Below are 17,843 nucleotides of genomic sequence, written 5' to 3' on the forward strand. Positions count from 1 at the left end.
GGGGTGGGGGGTGTCAGATGGAAGGCAGCTCTTCATAAAAGCACAAGCAAAAACCATAAAAATGAACAAGAGTGTTCAGAGGGGAATTAAAAACAGGAAAAAGCAAAACAAGGAGCTAAACCCAGAATGTCCCTGATCTCATATTCTCTACTACACTTGGAGGAGTCAAAGGAATGCCATTTATCTGGCAAAGATAGACAGAAGACTGGAAAAGCAGTATCAAGTAGTTCAAGAGCTACAGATTGAAGGAAAAAAAAAGAGGGTGAAAGGAAAAGAGGATAATTTAGGATACAAATGTGAGCTTTGTTATACACTGCCACATAAACCTTTATTACAAACTCCAGCGTGTCCCTCCCTGCTTACGCAAGTGGCAGTGACAAAAGAGACGGTTTGTCTTACCAAGAGCAGGACTTGGAATACTGTCACCTTTCAGCAAAGGAAAAAAATGTAAAAGGAATTTGGCTCGTGGCAGTAATAATTCATACAATAGTACCTGAAAAACCATGATACAACTTTTCCTGGAAATGATCAAGGAAGATGCTGTCATATTGTTCCCTCCCACACAGGATAATGTTTGATAATATTTCCTGTAGCCATGGTGAAGCACTAAAAAGCAAACCCAGCTCATCTGGGCAACTAAAAGTTGCTCCAATCCTGGCACTGAATGTAGACTACCCTGATGGTAGGTGAACTACTCCATTGGAATTCCCAAGAAACTGAAGAAGAATATGGACCTTTGTAGGTCAAATATATATTGCAGTGACACTTCTCGCCCATCCAGCAATAAATATGTAAAATCGGGAGTCAATGATCTTACGTGCTGAGTAAGAGCTAATGGGGACTCTTATGACCTTACTGGAGCGGATCTGATTAAGTACTGCAAGTAGGTGTGACTAAATTTGTGTGAAAATTCTTTCCTGACAATTACTTCCCCATTACAAAATACCTCAAAACCTTAAGAGTCAATTTTAAGTAATTTCCAGAGGAGTATTATGAACAGAGCAGGGTTATGAACAATGTTTCTGAAAATGGGAGCTAAATTGAATAAGTGTTAATTGTCAGCCAAATTCATAGTGTGTTAATTATTAAAGAACAGTTCTGGAATAAAATACTAAATATCAGTTATGGTCAGTAGATATACACAAAGGAGGTGCTATTTCTGACAGTTAAGGTGCTCATGGAATTATAATCAATAACAAAGAGGCAGAAAAATGCAAGAAAGCAACTGCTATGACCCAGCTTCAGATCTGACAGACCAAGCTGTAGCTTATTCTCTCACCTGGCTCCATGTTAATGAAGACCTGAATAAAGGAATCCAGTGTCAAGGTATCATAAACAGTTTAAGCTCTGAACTGCTGAACCCTGCATTGAAACTGTCCCAGCAGCTTTATTCTGAGCCACCAGAGCAGATTTGTCAGGCTGACCAATGCACTGAGTAAATGACAGGTTTTGCTGTACCCTGTAGTAAGGTGGCAGCAGAAGGACCCATCAGCAGAATGGGACCATCACCATCACCAGTCATCCCCCACAATGAATGTCTTGTGTCATACCCTCTACCAACTGCCTCTGGATACTTGTGGTTGATAAGCTGATGGGAAAGCAGCACATGAATATTGTTACTAATTCAGAAGTATTCCTCTATAGCCCTCGTGAGTCACTGTCATTTATTTTTTGTTTCTGTGGTTTTAGGCTCTGAAACTTATTGAAGGCTGAACTTTATGATGCAGCATGAATGTACCATGACTCTTGTACTTAATTGCTATGCATTGTTATTTTCGGAGACAGCACTGGGTCTCATTCACATGGTTCACATGAAGCTGCAAGAATTCAAACAAAAATATCTGCACGGCATGACATAATAGCTGATCACGGGAGCCACTCTTCGCAGTGACATTCGGCAAGCAGCAGCTGAAGCTGCAGTTTCAGGCTTGCCTAAGTCCAACAGGGAGGGCTTGGGCAGTGCTGTCACATTTTCAGGCTCAGATCTGCTGCTTCATTGCCATTCCTTAGCACAAAGCTTACACAGTAAGGATCTTGCATTCTTACGCAGCAAGTGTACTCTGCAGTTACACATCCTCAAATAATTCTCCCATATGGCCTCTTGTTAACAGTGGATTAGATTTTTCCTACTATTTTGTGATAAACTGGCATAATTTAAAGAGAAGTTAAGTCAACATGTTTGTTCACCATTATAATAACCCGTCTGTCCCCTACATCTTTCCTAACTTAGCACTGATATTCCTAGGGGATTTAGGCCTGCTCTTTCAGACCCAGAATGCTAATTGCAATTGCCTTTGAGAAACAAAGAGTACCCATTGATTGGTTTGGCACAGAAATTCCTGGTTTTCCATGGGTAGATCAAATTTTTGTTGATAGTGTTCTCTAGAGCATTTCAGAGTACTAATAATGTCCATATCAATCCCTCATACACAAGACAGTCATTCAATTTCTTAAAAATCAACTCTCTGGACTCCTGGAGAAGGTTGTTTGGAAGTGCATCCTTGCCTGAGGAACATTTGTTAAACATTTTTTTAGATATAAGGCTGTCTGAGAATGATCATGAGTATGTCAGCAAGAAAACGGACCTTTAAAGATTTTTGAAATTGGCTATGTGGTGCTGCTTTTTAGAATTTACTAAGTATTTCCTAGGAGAAGTCTCAAGATGTATTTCAGCACTTTCCATCTCAACCCTACCTCATCCAATCTGGGCTGTTCAGGGAAAGGTTAATAACAGGTGCAGTAATCTCCACCTTCCTCTCTCAGTGCACACACAGGTCTGCACTTACACTGTGCATATGTCTAAATTACTCTGACCTGCTTAGCTCACATAGACGCTGTAGACGCATTTGGTTTGGAGTCATTAACCATTCTCCTTTCTGACTGGCTTTTCTTCAGTTAGGTACACGTATCTTCTGAATTTTCTGTCTCCAGCTCTGGTCACTGTGGTCACACATAGAAGGAAAGAGCGGTCTCTCATTCACCTTTATTCTTGCTTCTTCCTCCTGTCTTCTTCACATTCCATCTAAGTCTCCTTTCCTCCCCCTTTCTTCTTCACTACCTCCATTCTCTCCTTCTTCTAATCCATCTTGGATATTCTCACTGACAAACCTAACTGCTAACTGAGTGGCAAATTGAGTGCATTTGACTTTTGAGCCTCCCCTTTTTCCTTCTCTTCATACCTTTCCCTTGCTTACCTTACTTCAGTTTTTTCTTCTTATGAAGGCTATGAAGCAAATTGAAACCAAACTGCCTCACTACCAGACTCGCTTGTAATCAAGGACACTCAGCCTGGGCAAAGGAGAGTAAGCAGTCTTTCTCAGATAAAATTGGTCGCACAACTTTTTCTGTAATCAGCACTGTGGAGGCAGAAGAAAATCTGCAGGTACCACAAAAATAGGATGCAATGTAACAGGGATAGGAAGGAAAAGAGTTGTCAGCTGGCCCACCATCTTCAAAAGGGTGATGTGAACAAAATTAAACTAGCAAAAGCAACTGCTTTTTCTTGTATAATGGGAATAAAGCACTAGGATAAATGATCCCAGAATGAAACCAATAGGTTTCAATTTTTTTAATTCTTGATGCACCTCTAGGAGGAAGCCAGAGAAGAGACAAATTAATGCAAAGATGGGAACAGAGGGATGGCTGGCTGCAAGTAAGCAAGAAGCTGAAAAAGATACTGTCACTATTATTTAATCTACGCCTGAAATAATCTCTGCTCATTCATAGTCTACTCCAGCATACCTACAGCTAAGCAGGTTAATAAAGTTCTATAGATGTTCGTACAGCCATTACCCAGGGGGAGCCAGTACAGCAACCAATCTTGCACTAGTCAAATAGGTGTTTTCCCAGAGCTGAGATTAAGGAACTGCTTTTGTGATATTGGGTTTTGATTGTTGGGGGTTTTTGACTGAAAAATAGGAGGGCAGTCCTCCTTTCAACTTTATGCTATAGCACAAAGTACCATTTCACAAATGGTTTGATCCTTACTATATTATCAATGCACCATATAAATACACATCAGTCTATAAAAGACTTCTATGAAAGTCGTCTTTTCTTCTATGAAAAAGGAAAATGTGGATAAAATTTCTTAGGCAAATCAACATAATTTGCTCAAGGGTATGTTCCTTTTTTATAAGAAATGACACATTGTTTTATTCTGCTGTCAAAGTTGAACAATGGTACAAACTTTGAAAAACATCTTACAGCAAAAGCATACTTCAAAGTGATAAAGTTATATTTCACTGTGATGCTTTGTTCATAAAACAAACCTCCAGGAGTAAATGACAATGAAATCTGTCATACAGCTACTCTAATAATTCTGTTCTCTGGCAACAGGATTTACAGTTTCAGACAGCAGGAGGGGACTAAAAATGGGTAAATTATCTCCACATGACACTGACAGATATTAGTGTACCCCTGCTAGTTACTGGAAAAGTAATGTCCAAAATAATAAATAAAACCAAGGTCATCCTTTTACCACCCCCTTCTCCCCACTGTTAATCCTTAACTAGCTGATAGGAGAGCATCTGGTTTTGCAAGCAAGAGACTGAATAGCTGGGCAAGAAGTTGTCACTCACTCTGTTTTTAAACCAGGAGATTTCCCGAACAGTGGCTGAAGTGCACAATGCTGTCACTTTGGGTGACGATGCTTCTATGTCAGATGCTTATGCCTTGCTGCCATGCTATTCACTACGAGTATCTGAGACACTACCGCTCTTCCAGTGTCTCGCTTCCATTGAAGAGTGACTGACTATTCCTAGAGTGTGATAAGCTTCTATTTTTTTCAGATTCTAGCTACTTCTTTCTGAAACACACTTCTACCCACCAGCCCCTGCCTTCTGTTCAGTGGATGGGCCATATGTAGGATAACTAACCCAGTTTGGTTGAGAACAGGGTCGCGTGATTTGGAAGCCCCATGTGCATGTGTATGTGCATTGGGGCCAGGGATGGAAGGACTGGTGGAGACTGGATTTTGGATCAAACCCCTCTGAAAAAGGGAATACATTAGATGAGGCACCATTACAGTTTTAAACACCTTCAAAGCCTGGGAGGGAGCATGCATTCATCTTAGCCTCTTGTAGTCATCCCTGAAATGAGTCCCAAAGGGACAGCCTGACCTCTTGGGCTACAGGCTCAGCCCATTTCTACATGTTTGTAATACACCATGTTATTTCTGTATTATTCTCCTCACCACAGATGTTCAGCTCAACTCCTAATAGAATCTGTAATAACTGCACAGTCTTTCTGAATGTTAATGAAGTTGTTTACGTTATTGGTACTGAATAGTGAGGGCTGAGCCACTCGCTATTTTCCATCTTGACAAATTCTCTTTGGAGTAGTATCTTTTGGTGATAGTTCTCCAGTTCATCTTAAGTACAAGTACATATTCTACTCTTTATGAGTCCTTTTACCTTACCAGCATTATCTGATCTCCATTAACGCATCAAATGATGTAATTAGCATCTCTCGTCTGTGGTTTCTTTTCTCATCCTTTTTCCTACGACCTTACGTTTGCTGTGCCTAATGCTGAAGTCTAGGCATATTGTGCTCGCTGCTTAGAGGGAAGGAGAAAAGAGAAGCAAGTATTCTCATGGTAGTGGAAATCTTGCTTGAGAGATCAATTTCTTGTTTTGGTTTGTTTTGCTTTTTTATACAAGGGAGAAATGTCAACATAAGATAATTTCTTAAGCATGTGCACCCTGAGACTTATATTTTCAAAAATAATCCCAGGGGAAAGATAAGAATGACAATTAAAAGGGAGCATTTGAAAGGCAGCTGGGCACCTTAAGCTGAGATTCTGGCACACCCTTAGGGGGTCATCTCAATATAAGAGCTTAAGAATGAAGCCTTTAGAAAGACTAGAAGTTTTATTCAGCCGAGACACACTTGCTCAGGGATAAGTAAGAATTCTTTGCAATTTTCTCATGGGTCCTGCAGAATCCTAGGAGCAATTTCATACATTAGGAAATGCAGGTCCACTGCACTTTAGTGACTGTCAGTGGGTGGTTAAAAAGCACAATGTCCACATTGTACCTAAGCTGTAATTAAAGAGGTATCAGCTATTTTTCAATATAGAAAGCTTTGTCTTCTGACTACAAGAATAAGTAAGTCATCACTTAGGAATGCTGGATAGTCATAATTTCAGGCCTATAAATCATACTTAGTGTGTTTTGTAACCAGCTTTTACTGAAACGTTACTTCATAAAAAATCACACTAGCAGCACCCTGCATTGTATTATTTATTGCTATGAGTGGGAGCTGCAGAAGCATCCTCATCATCCTTCAGCTGCCTCCCCCTGGGGGAGAGCAATAACTGCTGTGTTTTGAAAAATAGTTGATAGTGTCATAAGGAATTTCAATATTAATTTGAAAAGCAGACATTCTTGGCTTGCTATAAGGCAACAGGCAATGCAAAACATCTAGATAAAGTGGCTTATTTAGAGGATGCACGGACACCACTGAGTATTTTCTTAAACAGCTTTTAACTTGATTTTTTAATACAGTGACACAGATCTGTAGTCAAGGTGTCTTCACATATCATTTTTTGTGTAAGCAATAACAGTGACTTATAATTCCATATAAAGCTGTCGGCACAAACACGTGTTCCCTTGCACGAGCTCTGCTGAAGCAGGTCTGAGGCTCGCACAGTCTCTTTGCTCAGCTAAGCACAAGAACAAGTCTCTCAGAAGGCTGCAGCCAAAGGCGGAGAAAGTTCCCATGGGTTTCTGTGAAGCAGCAAGATGAAATTCAAAGGGGAGAATGCAGAGCACTACACGAAGGCAGGAATATACAAATTCAGAGTCATAAGAAAAGGCCCCTTAGGCAGCAGTGGTAATTCACAGCTGAATGCAGAGAGTGTCAGGATTTCACAAAGAAAGCAAACATCACACTGCAACACACACACACACAGGAATATAGCCTGTAATATACATGAAGCAATTCTGTTCTACGCAGTACTGCTAGAAGTCTCAGCTGAAGTACAGTGTCCTCTTAAAGTACCACGGTTCAAGAAAGAGGTGGTCTAACTAGAAATAATTCAGGCAAAAGCACTGAGAATGGTCAAAGCGCCAGAAAAATGAGCTCCAGAAAATTGTTCCCACACCTAACTGTATCTATGAAGCAGATAATAGACATAGAGCAACACTGCCAGGGATGAGAGGGGTATAGCCACAAATGGGAATCAGCTGAAGGAAACAGAACTAAGGAATTCTTTATATGGATAAATTTCCCCCTTTCTGGATATAATAAAAATAACACTCACTGAGGGCAGGTAGGAAAAAAACCAAAACAGCACGTGGCAAACACACTGAGAAATATAGGCAGGTAAAACCAAAATATCCCTTCCATCCCATCTGCAGCCAGTTCATAATTTTACCCTTTCTCAGGATACGCAGTGCTCGCATTCCTATGTCCCATATTCATACTGTTAGACAAGAATAACACCTTTCCTATTCTTTTCCGAACAAAATTTACCCTCGTTTACCAGTAACTCAAACACTGGAGTCTCCAAATTCAGAAGACACATACAAAACATAAAGTTTATCATCTCCTTTCTTAGAGGAACAAAACCTGTGCTGTCATGCTGGCTGTCTGGCAGCTAGCTGCCCCAGCAACTTTTCTGCTTGCTGGCCAGTTTCACCCTGATTTGGAAGAAATAAAAAAAAAATAATCCAAGAAAATTAAGTTTGTACAAGGTAGGCGTTCGTCAGACAGATCCTGGGCTGCCAGTCAGCAGGTACAGACTTCTAGACCTGTCTGCAAGGGTGCTGTGGGGAGCATGCACCAGAGGCAGGGTCACTGGGGGAAAAAGGGAAGGGCTGGGGCCTGAAGACACAAATCCAAAGGAAAACTGGCTTCTTTATTTTTGCTGCTCATTGAGCGGCTTGTTTTACTTTGTAAACTTAAAATTTTTAGTTCATCTTCATGATTTTGGGGGGAGGAAGGGCACAGACAAACAACTTCTGATTTCTTAAATTCTTGGTATTTCCATACCGAATACGTCCCACGGGATCTGCGGTACCTGTTAGCAGCCAGGATTGCAGCTTTACATCGCACCTGAAGAACGCTGCTTGGAAGAGCAGAGCCCTGTCTAACACTACACAATAGCCGACTCCCACATTCAGCAACAGGAAAGCAGTCTCTGGAGGACCCTGTTAATGACCAAAGGACCTGAACTGCCCATACCTTGTGCCACCCATGCTGCAACCCTGCCTAGCTCAGGGAAAGCTTCTCCAGCCTGGACTTGTGCGCAGAAGGCAGCTGAGCGCTGCACGTCGCTCCAGCCAGCATCACTGTAAGGGAAGACACAAGAGAGGGAGCACACGGATATCAGCAACCCTGGGCATCCAGTTCTTTGTGCAACCCCCCCAGTGCTGCTTGGCAGAGGAGCCACTGGGGTATGGCAATGCCGGGCCACCCCAGTAGTCCCTCTTTAGGTAGACAGATGAGATTTTGAGAACTGTTGATTCTGCCATCTTAAGATATCCATATATATATTATATCTAAAATTAATGAAGATGAAGGACTGTCCTGGATTTCTTGAAAGCCTTGGAGCTAGATTAGAAATTCAACTCCTTTCTTCCCTGTCACATATGGCACTTCCCAATATTCAGATAGCCCCCCACCCCCAGAGTGTATCCTGAAAACAAGGTCCGTACAGGGATCCTCAGAGAGCAGAGCAAAGAGCTATCTATCTAATGCAGTCAGAATTAAAAAGCAAATTTTGGGACTGAATCCCCAGCTGTGTGCATCAATGCCTACGTCCACCCAAGCAGGTATGTCATTTCACGCATATGTTGTGATCTGGAAGTCAAAGAAACACAGGCAAAGGGACAGGGTGACACCTCTACTCCAAATACCAAGATCCAGGAGGACATTTCACTCGGCTAGTAGACAGCTGGGTTCACAGCTGAGTGTCCCAGTTTGGGGCGGAGCTGGGAGCAGAGCAGCATTCCTACCGTGCGACTGTCCCAGTTTAGGCCATGCACGCTAAAGCAATTAGGATCACATAGCCAGGAAGTAAAGGAACATCTACTTGAAAAAAACACGTTTCAAGATCTCCTGGATACGTGGGTGGCCTCAGCGACTGAGCAGTGTTACGTATGCTCACCGGCAAAACACGGGTGCGCAGGGCAGAAAGCGCTGTGGTTGGAGAGCAGATCTACACACAAGTAAGGAGCAGTTTTGAGGAAGGCAGTGGATAAAGAAGCCACTTAAAAGGCACCACAGAAGGCAAAAAAAGAGCCTAGATACCGGTTTCAAGGCTGTGTTCACAATTCACTGCAAAGGCTTATAAATGTTGGCAATGTACAGTGTTAATCTGAGGCAGCGGAGCTGAGGGATGGACGTGTTTATGCACTTGAGCCGTCACTGACTTTTCACAGCACTCTTGAAAAGCTTACAACTTCTATAGCACAACCAACTTCCCGGCAATGCACCCTCTGCCAAAAGACATTTCCATACATCATAACTGAAGGATATGAATTACAGGAGAGAGCCAGTGTCCCAGATCAATATTTATCAGCTCTTTGGCTGGAGGAAGTACTGAGGAAGAAGGAAGCTACATGACTAACAGATGGAATAGAAAATTTGGTGATAATATGCTGGTAAAACATATTTCACCTGGAACTTCTTTACTACTTGCTCTGGATCATGTTTTTCCCTCAAAGTTTCTATTATAAAAATAAAAAAAAACAGTCATCTTGCTTTTGTTTTGATCCTACCCATGCAGGGATTTCCAAACTCTTTGCTCAATCAGTTTCAGCCTTAAACCTGGAGATGAGATGTGTGTGAGTCATGTTAACATTGTTCTCTATATTTTCTGACTCACTGCAGTTTGGTATTTCAAAATTCGAAGTTGTTTTTCACCATCAGCCATCTTAGATAATGTAGCAAATTCCTTAGCTACAGTGTTCTCACTCATTTATTGTCTATAGAAGCTTAGACAACACTGAAGACCTACCTAGGGACTTCTTACTAACTTTTACTATTTGTCACTGCGTCCAGATGATCTAAACAATTGTTGTCTTTTTAAATTCAATGATGCATTAATAACACACATGAAACGTAAGATTTATGAAGATCTTGACCTTAACATCTCACGATAATAAAGATGTGGACAAATACATACATATACACACATCTGTATATTCTCAAGTGTAGTATAGAGGGCCTGCTTTGTGGTAGAAACCTTGAAAGACCACCTTTGTCTTTTTTTACTCTATTTTCCATTATTCTATTTAGACACAATGACCAAGACTAAGACTCCCAGCCACACCCAAAAAACAGTGAAATGCAACCCTGAAGAATGGCATGAGAAGTGATTTCAGCCTATTTTTATTAGCTAAAAAAAAAAATAAAAATCTGTGACCACCGTTTACTAGTTAGAGGGCTGCAGTATAGTTTTCTGCTTTCCAGGAACTAACAGAGCCTAAGTCACCTCCCAGGGTATTTGAAGTACATCCCAACTGGACTTTGTCTTTCCTGGCAATGTTCTGCTTGGCAGGTGGGTGATGAGAGAAGCATTAGTCAGTCAGCTGGCCCACGGGGTGATGCCTCCATACCCGACAGAGTCAGGCAAAGCAATCCTTATGTGGGAAAAACTTGAACCACTGATTCAGGGGTTGCTAATTGGGGATCTGAGACTCAGAGGGGCCTAACACTATCATTTTCTTCATTCTTGCGTTGTGGACTCATAATAATAGCTTAATTATGGTTTTAATTTTGGAAATACAGATTATTGTTCTTCAACACACAGGCCAGACAGATAATGATTTCTTTGTTGCAATTCTGGCAGAACACTATGCTTCTTGTTTATAACAGCAACTGGATAATTTATTTGCATGCAGGAGGTAGTTTGTTCCACTGGATACCCTTTAGTCTTTACTTCTCTATTGTTCAGAAATAACACAGTATATTACAATTACAATTATATTACAATAAGCCTTCAATTATTGGGTAAACCAATTTAATCAAACAACAGCATGGCTCATACATAGCTGCAATTACCTGTAAAGTTATGGGTGCTGGTAGTTAACAATACTGTCTTTCACTGCATCATGAGAAACGGCATCTCCTAATTTAAATATGTTCAACTATCAGCAAGACTTCCATTGTTAAAGAATATTATGGTAATTATTCTAGTATGGTGTTATTCCACCTTACTATCCACAGATGGACAGTGGAAAGATGAAAACTTTGTGGTGTCCTTTGTACAGTCCCCTCACTGCCATCATGCAGCAGAAATTTTTATATACAGATCATTATATATGAAAAAGATCACAAGTGTAAGCTCATGTGATGCAATCAATCCTTCAGCATCTGCCATTAGGGCAAAAAATCCTCGGCAGCCTTGACAAGCGCAGCAGCTAACAGCCCTGTTAGCAACAGCCTCTCTTTTGCTCACAGCTGCCCTGAAGATTTTTGGCTTCTACCAACATGCCTGTACTTGGGCATGGGCAAACGTAATTCCCAGCAAGAAAGGGCAGTCTCAGGAGCAGGAGTTGGTGACTTACTGCAGCACAACCCGTTGGCCGAGGCAGCTTCTGTGCATGACCTGTCTGTTTCACCTCTGAGGGAAAGGATGAGGTTCAGTCTGAGATAAGCATGCCTAATTTTCACTGTCCCCGTGGAGGTGTCTGCACAGGTTGGGTGTCTAAAGTCCTCTTATTGTCAATGGAGAATTGGTGAATCCAGCCAGTGGAGCCTGGAGGGTGATTCAGTTGCCCAAAGGCAGGTGCCCAGGACCATTTTACATTCCCCATCATATCCCATCTGACTTCCAAACAGCACTTCAAAAAGGGCACGGGTCTTCTGTAAGGCCTGTGTCATATCTGCAATGATGCATGGGTCTCACCTACTCTCTGAAACAGCATTAGATGTCACAGCAGCTGTTTCCCACCTTTGATGTCTACTTTAGAGTAAAGTGAATTGATCCAGAAACTCTTCTGACTGTACTGCCTGGGAGCTCAGTGCAGCTGCCTGAACGCATGGAGTGCCATCCGAGATGCCCCGGGACAGCCTGCCTGGAGTCCAGCTACAGCTCCAAAGGGACACGGGTATCCCAAAGGCCCTGCGTCACACGTACTAGCCCCAAGTGGGTGTCTCAGAAACCCTACAGCATCTCAAGAGGCCCAAGACATCTGTACATGGGCACCTGAATCCTACCTACATGTCCATAGACTTAAATGAGTGGCATATCTATAGACACCTACATATAGAGGCTGAACTGTGTTGAAGACTCTTATTGAACCTCACCCAGTGTGACCTAGCTTTGAGCTACTTCCTTCTGGTTTAAAAGTTTATACAAAGACAGTTATGGGCACTCAACTAAGAGCAACAGCTCTTAAGCTGTCATAACTGGACTGTGTGTCTAGTCTAAACCAAGTTAACAATTTTAAATGAGTTTAAAATATGAGTCCTCCCTTCTCTACCCTTCTCAGTCTACTATCATCCCAGGCACCTCTCCAATACGAGCTTTCATATTTACCAGAGAGATCGTGACTGCTACCGCCTCTTAGCTGGGTGACCAGTTAAAGAATGTTCCTTCATAAATTCTTGTTCTGTCTAAAGCTGCAGGCTCTCTCACACCCTTATTTTAGCTACAAGAGCTTTCTATCCCATTGCTGGAGATAATCTTAATGAAAAAACGCCACAGAATCTGGGCTCCTAAAGAAGATTCAGCAGCTTTTGAGCTAATCGAAGAGGAATGATGATAGATACCATACAGCTCACTGAAGAATGAAGCCTGATGATACCAGGTAAAACTATAGAATAAGTTACCATACTGCTGGTAAACTTTTCAGCAGAAATATCCAGCTTCTGCACTTACCCAGCAATCCCAAACTGTCCACCACACCTGTCCAGATACCGTAAGTCCCAAATACTCCTCTGCAGAGCTGGCAAAGCTTTCTGCTCCTCCTGCATACTTCTGTAATTTATCCCTCCTGATGCAATTTTACAGCAAATTTGGAACTGAAGTGGGAGTGATGAGGTATAAGCTAGACAATGCAAAGAATTGCTCCATCAACACCATTAGTCGACATCACATCAAGCTGAACCAAAACCACCAGTGCTAATTTATCTGAACCTACACAGAATATTTACTTTGCTGGGCCTGAGCATCACAGAAATTTTGCCACACAACACAAAGCATGAAGCATCCACAACTGTATACGTGAGGATATATACAACTGCACACATTCCTTAAAAACCCATAAATACCTTCCATGCTATAGAAATGCAAATGAAAGTGCAGGTGGTCCATTCATCATCTTCTCTCAAACCAAGTGCACTATGCCTCCTATAAAATGTACTGCTTAATCTTTGAAATCTATAGCCTTGTGGAATCTGTAATATGAATCAGAAGTAAGTTAATTCATTCATCCATATCTGATTACGTCTTCTAGCCTGCTCCCTCTTTAAGACATTACAGTCTGATTCAACTTTGTTTCACTATCCAATTGTGTTAGAGCCTTGGATGAAACCATATGAATGAATCTGCGGCAGGAGTAAGCCAGTGTCACTTCACTGGAACTCAAGGAGTTGCATGTTCTTACAACAGCAATGAATTTAATCCATGATCAGTGGAATAAAGTAGTTGCAGCATCCTGCTCAAAATTAATAACAGGGGCAGCTTTGAGCCCCCAGGTAAATAGATGCCATAAATTCAGCCCTGGTATAAATCCAGGAACTTATACTGGGGATGGATGCAGCCTAGTCATCTTGCCGTTCACATGCTCTGTAGTTTAAAGGCTTCACATTATTCATAGCTGATGTAAGCAGCTGAAAGTCTGCTGAACTCCACGGATGGCACTGAGCTACGCTGGCTGTGAGTGTGTCCCTGTGGCATTACCCAAAACACAGCTAAAGTCAGCGGTTTGAATGGTGACACAAAATGGAGACATGCAGAAGAGATTTTTCAGAGCTCATTTCAAAGTTAATGGAAATTGTGTAGCCATTTCCTTTACCTGAATTTGAAGAAGCTTATGACAACTCCCTTGCAAAGAGGACAACAACAGTGGAAGAAGTGATCATCGTGCATCTGAATGAACTAGCTGAAATCAGTGAAACTAATTATAGAGTTAAGTGCTATCCAGCAAGAACAAGGGCCAGAACTAAGACTGAAGTAACATCCTACTCAAAATCAGGAAGGGTGGTGAACTGAGACTCCTCGCCTGTTTCTCATAGGAACCCCTCACAGCTTTTATCAGCACCGCTGGAAGTCAAGAAACAAGAACACCTTATTCCATTTTTCTTTCCCCCAGCTTTCAATGCTCCACATAATTAGAACACTTCTAAAATCGCAGCTCATGTGAGAACTTAGAATAAAATAATGAAATGCCTAATCTACTTACCTTAGCCCTTTAAAAGAATACACTTTCTTGCAAATTAATGGTGCATTAATACATCAGAAGCTTTTCAGTATTATTAAAACAGACCTAAACCACAAACAAACTCCAAGCTAACATTTGTCCCAAGCTAACACAGATGTACCAAGAGACTGAATTCCCACAACAAGAAGCCCTGGAAGAGCACACTCTATCTCAGTTAAATTCCAGCAAGACCAGTAATTATGAACTGATGTACACAGAGGCTATGGCTCCGGTGCAGCCGTCCCCAGGGTAGCATCACCACAAACTGAAGAAATTAATTTCATCTTGAGATCCTATCAACTGAACTAAAGAGAAAAAAAAATGCAGTAAAGAAAATCCAAGCAGATATAAACTCAAGCATACATAGCAGACAATAAATGGTAAGTAACCACAGTTAGGAAACAACTCTTTCTTCAGTGGGTCCCCTGGTGACAATTATGAACCTGCAGAGGATTATGGTGTCAGCAGAATACTACCACTTTGTACTTTCCATCTTCAAAGCACTGTAACTAATGAATCCTCACAAGGCCCCTGTGAAACTGGTAAGTATTATAATCCATCTCACAGGTAGATAAGTTGACTACTGGTGTGGTAAAGTTTATGCCAGAGCAGAGATTAGAATTTGGGATCCCACAGGTACCATAATCCTTCTGTGAACTTTCCTTCCACTGCCTTCCACTTTCTTTTGCCTGCTGTCTTCCTTTGGGTCCGGAGAGGGAATACAGTGTTGCTGCAGCTAATTTTTGTCATCCTGTGAAATCCAGAGCTGATGGGCACTCCATCAGAACAATTAGGACTACTAGAGCTAACGGGATGAGCAGGAAACAGCCGAAGTTAAGGCATTAGGCGTACAGAAGGAAAGGGTATTGCACTCTGGGCTGAAGAGAATGCATCCCTTCTCTTGAGATTACAAGTCATTTATCTTCTACTGGAGCACCTCTTCCTGATAAATGCTGCTCCCAGGGCAGCCTGCTCATGCCATTTCTAAACTTGTTTGTCAGCGAACTCAGCCAGGATATAGAGTTGTCCCTTTCCTCCCCTTGGAGAAGATCTACACAGGGGTTAATTGCACTCTTACGTTTTCAAATCCTTCACTGTTCCCTGCCATAGGCGAAGGCATAAAACTGTTCATATGTGCCCTGGGCCACGCCAAGCAGATTGCAGGGCAGCGGACACTTAAACACACAGATATTCATTTGGGCAGTCTGTCCCGCTGGATCTAATGAAACTACTTGCAAAATGTAAGGTTGTGCGTAAGTACTGGTTTGGGGGCTGTGTGGGTAACTGTGAGGGGGAATGATGAACTTTTGACTTTATTAACATTCAGATGGTTATTTTGCAAGCTATGCTGAACACCCCTTTGTCAGTGCTTATGGATGCTATTTCCCTTCACTGAATTTGTTAATTAAACTCTAAGATTATAATAGGCAGTGCAGCGTTACTGATTAATGCGTGCCTCAAATCCTCAGCGAACTCCTGTCGGCTCAGAGTTCGTGCCACTAAGAAATGCACTTTTCTGTGCTATGCTGTCACATTGCCTGAGAACACTTTATAAAATAGATGCAAAAGCAAGTGATACCATGTTGTTTCCATCTGCAACATCACCTTTGCATTAACTGTCCCACCCTGTGTGGCTCTTAGAGGTGACAGACATTAGAATTGCAATTATAATAATTATTTAAGCATTGATTGACAATCATTTCCTTCTAAGATTTTGTCATAACAACTCCATCTTCTTTTCCTTTTTTATGGAGAAAAGTCTCGTGAAGCCATAGAAAGAAACTCCTTCTCACAGACCTTTATTTAGTCTACGTTATTGGCATTTAAAAATTCAAAAACTATTAAGAAGCAGTACTACTTCAACTGCGTAGCTGAAAAGCGTGTTACAAGTCTGACCTAATCCTGCATTCTCTGTAACATCAGCCATCATAGGCATCTCACTTGGAGATGCGAGGGTACAGAGAAAGAGACAAGACTTCAAACGGGAACATTTACCCCAGTTATTTTCTTTACATCATGTTGTTATTCCTCATTCAAGAAACAAAGAGACGCTGCCACACTACATGGCGACCTGTTGCACCCAAGACGAACGCTTCTTTTGGGTGCCATAGCAACTTATTCTCACTTTTCTGTAGCATACCTCTATACACCTTCAAAAAACATTTTCTCTTGCTGGTCTTAAGTACTACAAAACTTGATGTGTTCCCCAAGGTTGGAAACTGAGACCTGCTTTGGGAGGGCTCCCGTTCTGCCGTGGAGATTGTAACGGAGGATGGTGCTGCGTGTCTGAGACTCTCTTCTCCTCGTTCGCTGCCTAGGTGCAGCACTGGGGGACTACGCAACGCACAGCACGGCTCCAGTCCTCACTCCCTTACCTCCTGAGATCTGTTTCATCCCACTTTATTCTTGTCACTACTGGGATAGAAAGGACACACCGGCCAACAGCACCACCCTGCCAAACTCTGGGGAGAAGACCGAGGGGAGCAAAGGCACAGCGGGGTGAAGCTGTGCAGAAGAGAGCCCTGCACACTAAGTCCTTCTCCGCTATGTTTCATGCTACTGTGGAAACTGGTGACACTGGGAGAAACTGTTATGAAAACTTCAGATGATACTGCCCACCATAATGAAAGGGTCTCTCACCCAGAAAGCCACAGAGTCTAAGCATAGAGAGACCGAGGGAATGCAAAAAACCACAAACCACCAAACAGCAAAGAAGCCTCTGAAAACTGGATGCTTTTTTTTTTTTTTTTTTTTTTTTTTGGCTAAAAAGCACTAAGAAAATTTTGGCTCCTATATGGAACAGGAGAAATAAGAGAGGACAGAGTCATCCAGATAAGTTTTAATTTTTAATTGAAAATTTTCAAACTAAAAGGTCATTGTCATAACTGGAAAGTGGAAATAGCTCTGTTTAAGTTGTTGAACCTTTAACCCAAATGGAACAGCATAAAATGCTCTTGGTTCTTTTATAAAATAATAACAAAACCACCTCACTTGTTAATCAAAATATTGGAGTGCTTGTTAGCTGGCATCTTATCTGTTAGAAGGCTTTTATGTCCTAAGGTTGCAGTGTTACCAGGTCCCAACATGAGCTGAGGTGAGGAAGCTTTCTTGAGTCATGTCAGCCTTTTAATGGATTCAGCAAGAGAATTTTTCTCAGATGCTAAAATTCACATTGATCTTCTTACAATTTCTGGGAAAAAAATACTTTTAGGGAGTTTGATTTGGCTGTGCTTTGCTTGTTTGTTCTATTATTTTCTTACTTTTTTTCCTATTTTATCTATTTTTTTTTTTCCTTCTATAATTGCTATAGGAGATGCTGTTCTGACTGTGCTATTGTAGCATTCAAAAATATTACCCGCAAAAATAATAATATGCCCTCTAGTGTAAAAGTAGCTGCTTGGATGGCAACTATATGGTACTTCATATAGGAGTAACTAAAATTACAAGCCTAAATTTCCATTTGTTCTGTCT

This window comes from Accipiter gentilis, chromosome 15, assembly GCF_929443795.1.
Source record: "Accipiter gentilis chromosome 15, bAccGen1.1, whole genome shotgun sequence".
Lineage (NCBI taxonomy): Eukaryota > Metazoa > Chordata > Aves > Accipitriformes > Accipitridae > Astur > Astur gentilis.